Here is a 17,230-nt window from a genome sequence, read left to right on the forward strand (position 1 = left end):
TCAGTGAGGGACACCCAGCTTGTTGCTCCCTAGGTCAACAGAGGATTCCCAGCAACACTTCTCACCAGTCCTGGACTCACCTCTCCCCCTCCATTCCCCCTGCACTCACCCCCTCTTTGACATTCCCCACTGCCTGCACCTCAGCTTGACTTGGGATCTGGCAACATGTGCCCCACATCTCTCTTTCTATTTCCTATAAATGGATCCCCTTTGAACCTCCCCCTTTGTTATGTTGACAACTCAGGCTGTTTACAGACCAGCTCTGGACTTTCTTGAATCTGGAACCTGGCAGTTAGGCCTCATGGGGCCCTAATACCATAATATAAAATGTCCAAGCCAAAGGGGTTCCAGGTCCTATAGAGAATGGTTACAAGGATTGCTGAAGAGTCACCTTTGTGCTTTTGAGAAGACCTGGTTTACTTCTGAATGTTCAATTCTTAAGTCCTTTGTTTCACATGCCACAGATATGAGACACTGTGAAAATTTCCAGAATGTCAAAACTAATTCTGCTTTGCAAGGGAATAAAGGCACATTACCGAAATGCAACTCTGTGGGGCAAGGCATGTCTTGTGAAACCATAAGTATATTTTCCAAATTTTCCCCTTATATGTAAGCACATTATTTCGTTTGATTTTGTTAATTTAGTTGTAAGCAGACTTAAGTTTTCAGGGTAGAAAAAAATACACCATTAAGTTTAAAAATACTTTCCAGAAAAGTTAAAAGACAGGAGACATTGGCCAGGAAAATGCTCACTCTCCCAGTTGGCCCAAATCCGATTTCTTTCAAATTCTGATTAATGATGCTTTATCAAAACATTTTTCCCCTGATTAATTCTATCCAATTATGTCCTCCTTTACACCACTTTAACGCACTATTTGGTTATGTATAATGGTATAACATATATTAAACTTGCTTAGAAAATGTTCCCAAACACCTAAAATGTGCTCTGCTTTTAAAACTAAAATGCAGTCAATGACTGCAGTTTTTATTTACTTTGTATATTCTCCAGCTCACAGTTTGGATACCATTGGTATAAGAAGAACTCAGAGTTATAGGTTAAGATATAATTTTAAGGAGATATATTAGCTTTCATATTAGTCAGGTGTTGATGGCTACAAATATTGCAAAATAGCTATATGTTGTAATTCAGAAATCCTCCCAGATGAGTGCAAACATTACTGTACTGTAACCAGCCACAGTCTCAGGGTCACATTGGCAGCCCAAAGCATGCTACCACCAAGTAAGATGAAAAATCCTATCAGACCTTTCATTTCATTATCTCCAATCACTGAGGAAAGGGTACCGTCTAGGAAAGAGTTTAAAATCCATTGACCATCCAAAGCAAAGCAGTGCACTGTACTGACAATAGCCAGAGCTCCTGAAAGGGAAATCAGGTATCTGGTTAAAATAAGTTAAGGAGAATATGTAAATGGAGCATGAGCCATATTTCAGTGAGTCAAATAAGGTATTTTAGGAGTACATCTGATTTATTTTCAAAAACTCTCTACCCAAGCCACAGGCTATTTCTTCATATTTTTAAAATTAATAGATTTTATTTATAGAGTAATTTTAGGATCATGGCTGAATTGAGTACAAAGAACAGAATTCTCACACACTGCCTATTCACACCCACATATAACCTCCCCCACTGTTTTCATCCTGTACCACCGTAGTACACTTTTTACAATAGAGGTACCTACCCTGACATGCCATTAATATTCCAAGACCATAATTTTAATTAAAGTTAATTTTTTGGTGCTATGTATTCTGTAAGTCTTGACAAATGTACAGCATGCACCCACCATTTTAGTATCATACAGAATAGTTTCACTGCATCCCAAATGCTCTGGGCTCTTTCTATTCTTCCCTTCTTTGGGAATCTCTGGGAATTAGTCTCTGGAAATTAGTGCTCTTTTTGGTCTCCATAGTTTAGCTTTTTCTAGAGCTTTTCAGAATGTTTTTTTTTTTTTTTTCATTTGGTAGCATACATTTTAAGTTCTTTCATGTCTTCACAGCTTATTTCTTCTCAGCATTTAATTCTATTCCATTGTCCAAATGTACCTAAATTTATGTATTTATTCAACTGCTATAGGATACTTTAGTTGAATTCCAGTTTTGGCAATTATGAGCAAAACTATTTACACATAAGTTTTCAATTATTTGCAAAAAAACAAAGGAGCACTATTTCCAGATTATATTATGAGTATGTTTATTTAAAAATAGAAGAAGAAAGAAAGAAACTCCTAAACTATCTTACAAAGTGGGTGGACCATTTTATATTTCCCATGTAATGAGTGAGAATTTTTATTCTACCTCTTTGTCAGCTTTTGGTGTTGTCGGTGTTGTGTTTTTAAGCCATTCTTATAAGAGTGTAGTACTAGTACTTTGTTTTTTTAATATGCATGTTTCTGATGACCTATAATCTGCAGCATTTTTCATACACAAATTTACCATCTTTGTATCTTTTTAGGGTAGGTGTCTCTACAGATCTTTGGACATTTTTAAATTGGGTTGTTCATTTTTTACAGTTTCTTTGAATATTGGATACTACTCCTTTTTCAAACACATCTTTTATAAATCTTTCCAAACCTGTAGCTTCTCTCTCTCTCTTTTTTTTTTTTTTTTTGTTAATATTGTCTCTCAAGCAGTAAAGATTTTACTACAATGAAGTTTAGCTTATTAATTATTTCTTTTGTGGCCTATGTCTTTTGTGGTGTTTCTAATCTATCCCTATATCTAAAATTGTTAATATTTTCCCATATGTTATCTTGTAGGGATTTTATAGCTTCACATTTTATATCCACCTATAATATTTTCTAAACTAATTTTTGTGTTGACCTCTCTTTTCATCCACCCTTTCTTCTTCCTTTCATTCCTTCCCTCCCTCCTTCATTCTTTTTCTTCTTCCTTCCTTCCTTTCTTCCATCATTCCTTCCTTCCCTCCTTTTTTCTCTCTCATTCCTTCCATTCCTCCACTTCCCTTCCCTTTCCTTTTCAAATGTGGATGTCCTGTGACTCCTGTAACATTTGTTGAAAGACTATTTTGGTCCTTTATATTGCCTTTGCTCCTCTATCAAAGACATGTTGAATATATTTAATTGGATCTATTTTGGACTTTCTATTTTGTTCCATTAATCCTTCTAATCTTTCATCAACATCAAGCCATCCAAATTACTGAAATTTTATAATGTGTCTTAAATTTGGATAAGGTCAGCTCTTCTTCAATATTGGTTTTTAGCTAATAGGTATCAACTCCTTTTCCTTATTAAGTTCTGAATGAATTTATTAGGATCCACACAATAACTTGGTGGGTTTTTTTTTTATTTGGATTACACTGAATTTACATATCCATTCACAAAGAACTGACGTTTTGACAACATTAAGTCTCCCTATTCTTGAAAGTGGAATATTTATTTATTCCTTCTTTGATTTTGGTCCTCAGAATATTTTAGTTTTGCTCCCACACATTGTACATATTTTGTTAGATTCATTTTCTAAGTATTTTATTATTTTGGTTGATGTGTAATGTAATATAAATGATATTTTATTTTTAACTCCAAATTCCACATTTGCTACCAGTAAACAGGACAGTGATTTGACTTTTTAAAATCAGTAACCCTGTATCCTGCAATTGTATTATAACTGTTTGTTGGTTCTAGAAATTGTTTTCCTAATTCTTTCATATCTCCAACATAGATGCTCCTGTCAGGTGTGAGTTAAGACAGCTTTTTTCCCCACATATGTATATATATAATTACCTTTTTTTTTCTTCATTAGCCAGGATTTTCAATATATTGAGAACCAATGGTGGGACATTAAAGTATCATTGTTCATGATTGTAGTAGGAAAGATTCAAGATCTTCACCATTAAGCATGAATTTACCTCTATGTTTTTGGTAATATTCCATAAAATATAAGAAGTTACTTTCTATTCTTATTTTTCAGAGGGTTTTCATCATGAACAGGTATTGTATTTTGTCAAAAGCTTTTAAAACATTTTTTGTTATTATCATGTATTTTCTTTCTATTTCAGCTAGTTGTTTTGATGGATTATACTAATTGACTTTTAAATCTTGAACAAGCCTGATATACCTGCTGTATATCTGACTTAGCTGTGGTGTATAATTCTTCGCATACAACATTACAAATTTTCTTGAAGATATTACACTAACATATATGTGATATTTTGGCCCATAATTTTCTTATAAGTACTTGGCTATACTATAAATGTAGTGCTGTATACACAGCATGAGTTGGAAAGTGTATCCTCTGCTTCCATATTGTAAATAAGATTGTAGATAATTTGTATAATTTATTCTTTTAATGCTTGGGAGAATTCATTGGTGAGCTCATTATAAGCTTGGTGTTATCTGTTTCAGAAAATCATTAACTATTGATTCAATTACCTTAATAGATTCAAAACGTCTATTTCTTCTTAGGTGTTTTAGGCAGATAGTGACTTTCAAGGAATTAGTCCATTTCATCTACTTTATCAATTGTGGGTATAGGCTTGTTTATTGTCATTTATTTTCCCATGGGATTTTTAGTAAAAACCTCTTCTTCATTTCTGATTTTCTTAATTTATGTCTTTTTTTTTCCTTCATAAATACAGGCTTATAAAATTATGTTGATCTTTTCAGAGAATCAGCTCTTAGTCTTATTGATATTCTCTACATATTTTTAAATCTAATTTTATTATTATTATCGTTATTATTTTAATATTTTGAGATTGACTTAGTGAGTTTAATGTTAATAAATAAAGGAAAATTTCTTGGGCAAAACAAGCTTTTGTGATATTAAGCCACACAATAATAAATAAATGTAATAACACATAATTTTATATGCTTGGGGAACTGTCCCAAATTTGAAAGGTCAAGAATTCTCTGAAATCTATTTCAGTGATAGCATTTTTTCAATTTGCTTAATCATAATTTTTCAGTTTCAATATCACTATATAAAATATAATTTTAACACAAACGAAGCATTTTAATTCCTACTGTTGAAGGTTTTGATGAGTCTAACATTCATGGAAGGGGTTGAAAGTTAGACAGTCAATATACCAATTGACAATGGCCAAATTATTTATGACAGTAAAATTCTGACCCAGAACTTCTGCAGCAACTAATCAAGGAATCAAACTACAACCACAGCAATCAGCTTAGAAACAACTAGACTGGTCATTGACTGTTATGTCCCTAAACTCTTCCCTGATTTTCACGACAGCACAATCAGAAAAAGTCAAATACATTTCCTAAACCAATCATCTTAATGTCCTTCTCCCCACCTCCAGCTTCTACATGCCAAGAACCTGCAATCAAAACACAGCTAAAACCTTCCCTCGTTAACTATAAAATTGTCTCACTCTTCTGCCTGTCTTTGAGCCTCTATCAAATACACGTGATGGGTGACTTTTTTTTTTTTTTTTTGCAAGTTCTAAATAAGTGACTTCTGTTTGTTTTCCTTTGGATGGTTTTTATTTTTACAAAATCAATGAATAGAAACTTTTAAATCAAATAAATTAGATTCAAAAACTTCCATAGTTTGAATACTGACAGTAATGATGCCATAAGCATAGGGATGCATGTATCCTTTTAAATTATAATTTCTGTATTATTGGCATAAATACTGTGTAGTGCAATCATTGGACCTTAGGACAGTTCTATTTTCAACTTTTTTGAAGAAACTCCATATTGTTACTACAATGGCGCCATCAGTTTGCATTCCTCCCAACACAAGTTTCCTTTTTCTCTACATACTCACCAACACTTGTTTCTTGTGTTGTTGATTTTGCCATTCTGGAGTGTGAGGTGATATCTCATTGTCGTTTTGATTTGCATTTCCATGATGATTAATGGTGGTGACCATCTTTCCCTGTATCTGTTGCCAAGCATGTCTTCTTTGGGAAAATATCTGTTGATATCTTCTGCCAGTTTTTGAATTGAATTATTTGCAGGGAGTATTGAGCTACATCAGTTCTTTATATATTTTTGTTACTAACTGCATTCAGATATGTAATCTGCAAATATCTTCTCTCATTCAGTAGTTTCCCTTTTAGTTGTATTGTTTCCTTAGCTGTGAAAAGGTTTTTTTTTTTTAAATATATATATAGGCCTGATAGTTTATTTCTGATATTTCCCTAGCCTCAGGATACAGATTTAGAAAAACTTTGCTACAGTCAATGTCAGAGACATTACTGCCTGTGCTCTCTTCTGGGATTTTGATGGTTTCCTGTCTCAAATTTAGGTCTTTAATCCATTTGGAATTTACTTTTGTGTATTGTGAAAGATAGTTGTCCTGCTTAATTCCTTTTCATGTCCCTGTCCAGTGTTCTCAACACCATTCAATGAGAAGACTGTCTTTTCCCAATTGTGTATTCTTTCTTGATTTATTAAAGATTAATTGGGGGAGGACAAGGTGGCGGGGAAGTAGGAAGAGGCACCTTTTCAACCTGTATCCTAAAGTGAGCTGATTACCCACCAAAGAACTCTGACCCCCATGAAATCAGCCTGAGATCAGAATTATACACATCTGGATCTCTACAGGGGCTGAAGATGCCAGTGGGCAGGTAAAGTGAAGTGGGAATGGTGGACTGATATCAGAAGATAAACAAAAGGGGGAGGGAGCCACCAGAGGCAACCTGTTGGAAAGTAATAACCCTAATATGAGCGAGAGTGCTCTGCGTCTCCATCTCTGGACCAACATTAACTTGGAGACTTGTTGAAAGCACTCCAAAAGAGCAAAGGATTGCTGAGTGGGAGAAATTGTGGGAATCAGGGCAGCTAGGGACAGGGGCTTAAGTACCCGGTCCCAGGACAGCCTTCCTGGTGCTGAGCCAGAGAGAGAGTGCGGTGGAGAAATCAGGTCTTGAGCCACCAGCATGCCTGAGATTTCGTGGGGTCTGGCTCCTGTGAGGTGATGGAAGCCATGACAGACAGTCGCATATACAGAAGTCGCAAGCCCTGCCACAGAGCCTGAAATGTGCGTGCCCCTCATACTCCCCTGAGAGGGTATACAAAGGCCCAGCCATCACTTTTTGACCTGCGCCATTGTTTCAGAACCTAAGATGTGTGCCCCAAACTCTCCCCTGAAAGAGGTGTGCAAAGGCCCAGCCTGGTGCTTCGGACCTGCGCCCCATTCTCAGAGCCTGAGACGGACGCGTGACCCACAGCTTCCCCTGAAAGAGGTGCATGCAAGCCAGGTGCTCATAGACCCAGAAAGACCAGGCATTCTCAGCCGGGGCCAGCGGGAAAATATCAGTGTGCCAGCACTGCTTGGAACTTCTCTGGCAGTCTGGAGCTGCCCAAACAGCTGCTGCTGCAGTGGTTTTGGGTACAAGCAGAAGATCCTGCGTCCCTTGGGACCGCGACTCAGAACCTGCTCTGCCAGCGGCCAAGGGGAAATTTATATGGGCTCTGCAACACCCACAGGGGAGCAGGCTGAGGCTTCTCTCTGAGGGAGATCAGGGTGAAGTTTGCTTTCCTCTAAAACCATCAAAAGTGGTCAAGGTGAGAAAAAAAAAAAAGTGAACAAACATAAAAACTTCCCCAGAACAAAAGCCAGAAAAAAATAGGTTTCCTCAGAGCCCACCCCCTTGAGGGGGGCTGGAGGACTTAACTCAGGGAATATCATTGACTGAAAACCCACGTGTCAAGCCCCTCCCCCAGAAAACTAACCAGGAAAGAAAAAAAAAAAAAGACTGTGAGAGAACCATCCATCACCACTACTTCATAGGACAACTTTTATTTTTAATTTGCCCCCACTATTCTGGCTCATTCTTTTTATTTAGATAAATATATATAGCTGTCCAGTACATCAAATTCCATAATAACCTTCTAACCTGAAATTTTTGATACATATACCTGTGTTTTTCTTTTACATTTATATTTTTTGAAAATTTTTTAAAATTTTAGTTTAGTTTAGTCTAGTTTATTCCTTATTTATTTTTATTTTCTAATATTAATACAGAGTTAAACTTCAAAGTAAACCTCTATCAAAGTGATCCCCAATCAATATTACCCCTATAGGTAAACCAATTTTTAATCTCCCTTTATCTTGGGAAAGTTGAGACATTTAACAAAGATATCAAGATACATCCAGGATAATTCAAAACAACCTTCTTCGCCCACACTGAGAATTTATAACCACTCTCCCATCTTTTTCTTCCACCACCGTTTCTGTGTTTTTGTGTTTGTGCTGACAGTATATAAATCTTACACTTGGGGTTCTTTTTGACAAGGTTCTTCCTTTATTTACATTTTTTCCCTTGTCATAAAATTTATGAGTCTTTTTGTTTGTCCATTTTTGTTTGTCTACTTGATATATCTTACCTTAGGGCCAATTTGGGCTGAAAATTCTCTTTCATCTTCCCTTTATTTCCTGTCTCTCTCTCTCTCTCTCTCTCTTTTTTTTTTTCTTTATGCTCTCATTTGCTTGGGAAATCCTAATTGCTCAGAAGTGTTTGAGGTTGCACCTTGACTGCATCACAGTCAATACATCCAGCTACATCTGTTCAGTCGTCTCTAACCAAAATGACTAGGAGGAGGAATTCCCAAAAGAAGAAAAATACAGAAAAATATAGACCGTCTGCAACAGAGCTAACAGCTATCAACATAGACAATATGTCAGAAAGAGAATTCAGGCTAACAATTATCCAGGCAATAGCTAGGTTGAAGAAAGCCGTGAATGACAAAATGGAATTGATTGGGGTGAACTGAAAGTGACCAGACAGGATGTTCACATTGTTAGAGATGAGCTCAAAGCTACCAGGGCTGAGATTCACAATACTCTCAATGAATTCCAATCTAACCTAAATTCTCTCAAAGCTAGGGTAACTGAGACAGAAGATAGAATTAGTGATCTGGAGGACGAAGAGATAGAGAGAAAGGATCAGGAGGAAGCCTGGAACAAACAGCTTAGAAACTACAAAATAGAATCAGAGAAATAATGATGCCATGAAACATTCCAACGTCAGAATTATTGGAATACCTGAAGGGGAGGAGAAAGAAAGAAGGCTAGAAGATATAGTGCAACAAGTTCTTTATGAAAATTTTCTCAATATTGTGAATGGAACCAGCATTCTTGTACTAGAGGCTGAATGGTCTCCACCCAAGATTATACATTAAAAAAAAATGACACCTAATAGTCAAATTGAGGAATCATAATTGTAGGTATAATCTCTTGAAAGCCACTAGGACACAGAGGCACCTTACTTACAGAGGAAAGTCCATCAGAATAACTTCAGAACTGTCCACAAGTCCTGGCAAGCCAGAAAGGGCTGGCAAGATATATTCAGGGCACTAAATCAGAAGAACATGCAACCAAGAATGCTTTATACACCAAGACTGACATTCAAAATGGATGGAGAGATAAAGAGTTTCCAAGACAGGCAAGATTTAAAAGACTATGCAACCACCAAGCCGACACTGCAGGAAATATTAAGGGGGGTTCTATAAAATAGGAATAACCCTAAGAATAGCATTGAACAGAAATATAGAGACAATCTACAGAAAGAAAGACTTCAAAGGTATTATGACATCTCTAAAAACGTATCTATCAATAATCACTCTCAATGTGAATGGCCTAAATGTACCCATAAAATGGCACAGCGGTGCAGATTGGATAAAACGACAGGACCCATCCCTATGTTGTCTACCAGAGACCGATTTTGAACCTAAAGATACATCCACACTTAAAATGAAGGGATGGATAGGCATCTTTCATGCCAATGGGACTCAAAAGAAAGCTGGGGTAGTGATTCTCATATCAGATAAATTAAATTTTAAACTAAAGACTGTAGTCAGAGATATAGAAGGACACTAATCATCCTTAAAGGGACTATCCATCAAGATGATCTAACAATTGTAAATATCTATTCGCCCAATATGGGAGAAGCCAATTACATAAGAAAACTGTTAGTCAAGATAAGAGTCATATTGATATGAATACACTAATCGTAGGAGATCTTAACACCCTCTCTCAGAAATAGATCATCGAAGCAGAAAATAAGCAAACATTGAATGACACATTGGACCAGATTGACCTCATAGATATATACAGAACATCCCACCCTAAAACAACAGAATACTCATTCTTCTCAGTGCACATGGAACCTTCTCAAGAATAGTCCACATACTGGGACACAAATGAGGACTCAAATGATACCAAAAGACCGAGATTATTCCCTGCTTATTCTCAGATCAGAATGCTTTGAAACTGGAGCTCAATTACAAGGAAAAGTTCAGAAGGAACTCAAACAACTGGAAGCTAAAGACCACCTTGCTTAGGAATGATTGGATCAACCAGGAGAACAAAGAAGAACTGAAAGAATTCATGGAAACCAATGAGAATGAAGACACTTTTGTCCAAATCCTATGGGATACAGCAAAGGCAGTCCTAAGGGGGAAATACATAGCCATCCAAGAATCCCCAAAAAAATGGAAAAACCAGAACACAGCAGCTGTCTCTACACTTTAAAGAACTTGAGAATCAACAACAAATCAAACCAACTCCACACATAAGGAGGGAAATCATCAAGATTAGAGCTGAGATCAATGAGGTAGAAACCAGAGATACTGTAGAACAGATCAATGAAACTAGAACCTGGTTTTTTGAACGAAAAAATAAGATCGATAAACCATTGGCCACACTAATCCAAAAGAAAAGAGAAAAAACCAAAATTCATAAAATTATGAATGAAAAGGGAGAGAAAACAACTAACACCATGGAAGTAGAAACAATCATCAGAAGTTATTATCAACAGTTATATGCCAGTAAGCTAAGCGCCTAGATGAAATGGATGCATTCCTGGAAAACTATGAACTCCCGAAATTGAAGCAGAAAGAAATTGACAACCTGAATAGACCTATATCTAGTAATGAGATTGAAGCAGTGATCAAAAAACTCCCAAAAAACAAGAGGCCAGGACCTGACGGTTTCCCTGGGGAATTCTACCAAACTTTCAAAGAATAAATAACACCTATTCTCCTGAAGCTGTTTTAAAAAATTGAAGCAGAAGGAAAACTCACAGACCCTGTCTATGAAGCCAGCATTACCCTGATCCCCAAACCAGGCAAAGGTCCTATCAAAAAGTGTAATTTCAGACAAATATCACTGATGAATATGGATGCTAAGATTCTCAACAAGATCCTAGCCAACAGGATCCAACAGAACATTAAAAAGATTATCCACCATGATCAGGTGGGATTCATCCCTAGGGTACAAGGATGGTTCATCATTCATAAATCAATCAATGTGATAGAACAAATTAATAAGAAAAGAGTGAAGTAACACATGGTCCTCACAATTGAGGCAGAAAAAGCATTTGACAAAATCCAGCATCTGTTCCTGATTAAAACGTTTCAAACAATAGGGATAGAGGGAACATTCCTGAACCTCATCTAATCTATCTATGAAAGAACCACGGTAAATACCATCCTCAATGGGAAAAAGCTAGCAGCCTTCCCGTTGAGATCAGGAACACGACAAAGATGCCCACTCTCACCACTCTTGTTCAACATAGTATTAGAAGTCCTAGCAACAGCAACAATACAACAAAGAGAAATAAAAGGTATCCAAATTGGCAATGAAGAAGTCAAAATCTCTTATTGCAGATGACATGATTCTTTATACGGAAAACCCAAAAGACTCAACCCCCAAAGTACTAGAACTCATAGAGCAATTCATCAATGTGGCAGGATACAAGGTCAATATACAGAAGTCAGTGGCTTTCTTTTTATTTTTTAAATTAAATTTGTTTATTTTCAGAAAAACTGTATTCATTATTTTTTCACCACACCCAGTGCTCCATGCAATTTGTGCCCTCTAGGATACCCGCCAACTGGTACCCCCACCTCCCACCCCTCTGCCACTTCAAACCCCTCAGTTTGTTTTTCAGAGTCCATAGTCTCTCATGATTCACTTCCCCTTCCATTTTACCCCAACTACCTTCTCCTCTCTAACACCCCTTGTCCTCCATGATATTTGTTATGCTCCACAAATAAGTGAAACCATATGATAAGTGGCTCTCTCTGCTTGACTTATTTCACTCAGCATAATCTCTTCCAGTCCCATCCATGTTGCTACAAAAATTGGGTGTTCATCCTTTCTGATGGAGGTATCATACTCCATAGTGTATATGGACCACATCTTCTTTATCCATTTGTCCGTTGAAGGGCATCTTGGTTCTTTCCATAGTTTGGTGACCATGGCCATTGCTGCTATAAACATTGGGGTACAGATAGCCCTTCTTTTCATGAAATCTGTATCTTTGGGGTAAATACCCAGGAGAGCAATTGCAGGGTCATAGGGAAGTTCTATGTTTAATTTCTTGAGGAATCTCCACACTGTTCTCCAAAGAGGTTGCACCAACTTCCATTCCCACCAACAGTGTAAGAGCGTTCCCCTTTCTCCACATAGTTTCCAACATATGTTGTTTCCTGTTTTGTTAATTTTGGCCATTCTAACTGGTGTAAGGTGATATCTCAATGTGGTTTTAATTTGAATGTCCCTGAGGGCTAGTGATGATGAACATTTTTTCATGTGTCTGATAGCCATTTGTATGTCTTCATTGGAGAAGTATCTGTTCATATCTTCTACCCATTTTTTGATACGGTTGCCTGTTTTGTGTGTGTTGAGTTTGAGGAGTTCATTATAGATCCTGGATATCAACCTTTTGTCTATACTGTCATTTGCAAATATCTTCTCCCATTCCGTGGGTTTCCTGTTTGTTTTTTTGACTGTTTCCTTTGCTGTGCAAAACCTTTTGCTTTTGATCAATCCCAAAAGTTTATTTTCTCTTTTGTTTCCTTTGCCTTTGCAGACGTATCTTGAAAGAAGTTGCTGTGGCTGATATAGAAGAGATTTCTGCCTATGTTCTCCTCTAGGATTCTGATGGATTCCTGTCTCACTTTGAGGTCTTTTATCCATTTTGAGTTTATCTTTGTGTACGGTGAAGAGAATGGTCGAGTTTCTTTCTTCTACCTATAGCTGTCCAGTTTTCCCAGCACCATTTATTAAAGAGACTATCTTTTTCCCACTATTTATTTTTTCCTGTTTTGTCGAAGATTAATTGACCGTAGAGTTGAGGGTCCATATCTGGGCTCTCTACTCTGTTCCACTGGTCTATATGTCTGTTTTTATGCCAGTACCATGCTGTCTTGGTGATCACAGCTTTGTAATAAAGCTTGAAATCAGGTAACGTTTTGCCCCCTGTTTTATTTTTGCTTTTCAACATTTCTTCAGCGATTTGGAGTCTCTTCTGATTCCATACAAATTTTTGGATTATTTGCTTCAGCTCTTTTAAGAATACTGGTGGAATTTCGATCAGAATAGTATTAAAAGTATAGACATTTTAACAGTGTTTATTCTTCTGATCCAAGACCCTGGAAAGGTCTTCCATCTTTTTGTGTCTTCTTCAATTTCTTTCATGAGTGTTATATAGTTTCTCAAGTACAGATCCTTTAACTCTTTGGTTAGGTTTATTCCCAGGTATCTTATGGATCTTGGTGCTATAGTAAATGGAATCCATACTCTAATTTCCCTTTCTGTGTTTTCATTGTTAGTGTATAAGAATGTCACTGATTTCTGCACATTGACTTTGTATCCTGCCACGTTGCTGAATTGTTGTATGAATTCTAGTAGTTTGGGGGTGGAGTCTTTTGGGTTTTCTGTATAAAGAATCACATCATCTGCGAGAAGAGAGAGTTTGACTTCTTCATTGCTAATTTAGATACATTTTATTTCTCTTTGTTGTCTGATTGCTGTTGCTAGGACTTCTAATACTATGTTGAACAAGAGTGGTTAAAGTGGGCATCCTTGCTTGTTCCTGATCTCAACGGGAAGGCTACAAGATTTTTCCCATTGAGGATGATATTTGCTGTGGGTCTTTCATAGATAGATTTGATGAGGTTCAGGAATGTTCCCTCTATCCCTATACTTTGAAGTGTTTTAAGAAACGGATGCTGGATTTTGTCAAATGCTTTTTCTGCATCAATTGAGAGGACCATGTAGTTCTTCTCTCTTCTCATATTAATTTGTTCTATCACATTGATTGATTTGCGAATGTTGAACCATCCTTGTAGCCCAGGGATGAATCCCACCTGGTCATGGTGGATAATCTTTTTAATGTTCTGTTGGATCCTGTTGGCTAGGATCTTGTTGAGAATCTTAGCATCCATATTCATCAGTGATATTTGTCTGAAATTATACTTTTTGATAGGGTTTTTGCCTGGTTTGGGGATCTCTATGCTGGCTTCATAGAAAGATCTGGAAGTTTTCCTTCTGCTTCAATTTTTTGAAACAGCTTCAGGAGAATAGGTGTTATTTCTTCTTTGAAAGTTTGGTAGAATTCCCCAGGGAATCTGTCAGGTCCTGGGCTCTTGTTTTTTGGGAATTTTTTGATCACTGCTTCAAACTCGTTACTAGATATCAGTCTATTCAGGTTGTCAATTTCTTCCTGGCTCCATTTTGGGAGTTTATAGATTTCCACGAATGCATCCATTTCATCTAGGTTGCTAATATTAATGGCATATAACTGTTGATAATAATTGTGATCACTGTTTCTACTTCCTTGGTGTTAGTTGTGATCTTACCCTTTTCATTCATAATTTTATGAATTTTGGCTTTCTCTCTTTTCTTTTGGATTAGTGTGGCCAATGGTTTACCAATCTTATTTTTTCATTCAAAAAACCAGGTTCTAGTTTCATTGATACATTCTACTGTATCTCTGGTTCCTACCTCATTGATCTCAGCTCTAATCTTGATGATTTCCCTTCTTATGTGTGGAGTTGGTTTGATTTGTTGTTTATTCTCAAGTTCTTTAAAGTGTAGAGAAAGCTGCTCTGTCCTGGATTTTTCAATATTTTTGAGGGAGGCTTGGATGGCTATGTATTTCCCCCTTAGGACTGCCTTTGCTATATCCCATAGGTGTTGGACCGAAGTGTCTCATTCTCATTAGTTTCCATGAATTCTTTCAGTTCTTCTTTGATCTCCTGGTTAATCCAAGCATTCTTGCAAGATGGTCTTTAGCTTCCAGTTGTTTGAGTTCCTTCTGAACTTTTCTTGTGATTGAGATCCAGTTTCAAAGCATTGTGATCAGAGAATATGCAGGGAATAATTTCAGTTTTTTTTTTTTTTAATCATTTGAGTCCTGATTTGGGACCGAGTATGTGGTCTATTCTTGAGCAGGTTTCCATGTGCACTTGAGAAGAACGAGTATTCTGTTGTTTTAGGGTGGAATGTATATATCTATGAGGTCCATCTGTTCCAATGTGCCATTCAATGTTCTTGTTTCTTTACTGATTTTCTCCTTCGATGATCTGTCTATTTCTAAGAGAGGTGTGGTAAGATCTCCTACGATTAGTGAATTCATATCAATATGACTCTATCTTGATTAACAGTTTTCTTAAGTAATTGGCTGCTCCCATAATGGGGGCATAGATATTTACAATTGTTAGATCATCTTGGTGGATAGTCCCTTTAAGGATTATCTTTGTATCTCTGACTACAGTCTTTAGTTTAAAGTCTAATTTATCTGATATGAGAATTGGTACCCCAGCCTTCTTTTGAGGCCCATTGGCATGAAAGATGCTTCTCCAACCCTTCACTTTTAGTCTGGGAGTATCCTTAGGTGCAAAATGGCTCTCTGGTAGACAACATATGGATGCGTCCTGTCGTTTTATCCAATCTGCAACCCTGTGCCATTTTATGGGTGCATTTAGGCCATTCACATTGAGAGTGATTATTGATAGATACGTTTTTATTGACATTGAGTTACTGTTGAAGTCTTTCTTTCTGTAAACTGTCTTTATATTTCTGTTCAATGCTATTCTTGTGATTTTTCCTCTTTTATAGAACCCCCCTTAATATTCCCTGCAGTGTCGGCTTGGTGGTTACATAGTCTTTTAAGCCTTGCTGATGTTGGAAACTCTTTATCTCTCCATCCATTTTGAATGTCAGTCTTGCTGGATAAAGTATTCTTGGCTGCATGTTCTTCTCATTTAGTGCCCTGAATATATCTTACCAGCACTTTCTAGCTTGCCAGGTCTCTGTGGACAGGTATGCTGTTATTCCGATGGGCTTCCCTCTGTAAATAAGGAGCCTCTTTGCCATGGCGACTTTCAAGATATTATACCTATAATTATAATTCCTCAATTTGACTATTACGTGTCATGATGGTTTTTTTTTTAGAATGTATAATCTTGGATGGAGACCATTCAGCCTCTAGTACATGAACGCAAGTTCCATTCGCGAGACTGGGAAAATTTTCATGAAGGACTTGTTGCACTATGTCTTCTAGACTTCTTTCTTTCTCCTCCCCTTCATGGATTCCAGTAATTCTGATATTCGAACATTCATGGCATCATTTATTTCCCTGATTCTGTTTTTGTGGTTTCTATGCTGTTTATTCCAGGCTTCCTCCTGATCCTTTCTCTCTATCTGTTTGTCCTCAAGATTACTAATTCTGTCTTCTGTCTCAGTTACTCTAGCTTTGAGAGAGTTTAGGTTAGATTGGAACTCATTGAGAGCATTGTGAACCTCCTCCCTGGTAGCCTTAAGCTCTTCTCTAACATTGTGAACATCCTGTCTTGTCGCTTTCAGTTTGGCCTTAAACAATTCTGTTTGGTCATCCATGGCTTTCTGCAACCTAGCTTTTGCCTGGATAATTGTTAGCCTGAATTCTCTTCCCGACATATTGTCTATGTTGATTTCCATTAGCTCTGTTGCAGAAGGTCCATCCTCTGTATTTTTCTTCTGTTGGGCATTCCTCCTCCTAGTCATTTTGGTGGGAGATGACTGAACAGATGCAGCTGGATGTATCAACTGTGGTACAGTCAAGGTGCACCCTGGAACAGTTCTGAGTAATCAGGATTCCCCTCCCCCCCAAATGAGAGACAAAAGAAAAGGAAAAGAAAAAGAAAAGAAAAGAAAAAGAAAGAGATAGAGGAAATAAAGAGAAGATTAAAGAGAAGGTCAGCCCAGGGGGCCCCAAGATAAGATTTATGAAGTATACTAACAAAAAGAGACAAAAAGACTGATACAATTATATGACAAGAGAAAAAATTATATATATATATATATATATATATATATATATATATATATGCAAATAAAGGAAGAACCTTGTCAAAAAGAACCCAAGTATAAGATTTATATGCTATCAGGACAAACACAAAAACACAGAAACACTGGTGGAAGAAGATGGGAGAGTTTTTATAAATTCTCAGTGTGTGCA

This window comes from Mustela lutreola, chromosome Y (assembly GCF_030435805.1).
Source record: "Mustela lutreola isolate mMusLut2 chromosome Y, mMusLut2.pri, whole genome shotgun sequence".
Taxonomy (NCBI): Eukaryota; Metazoa; Chordata; class Mammalia; order Carnivora; family Mustelidae; genus Mustela; species Mustela lutreola.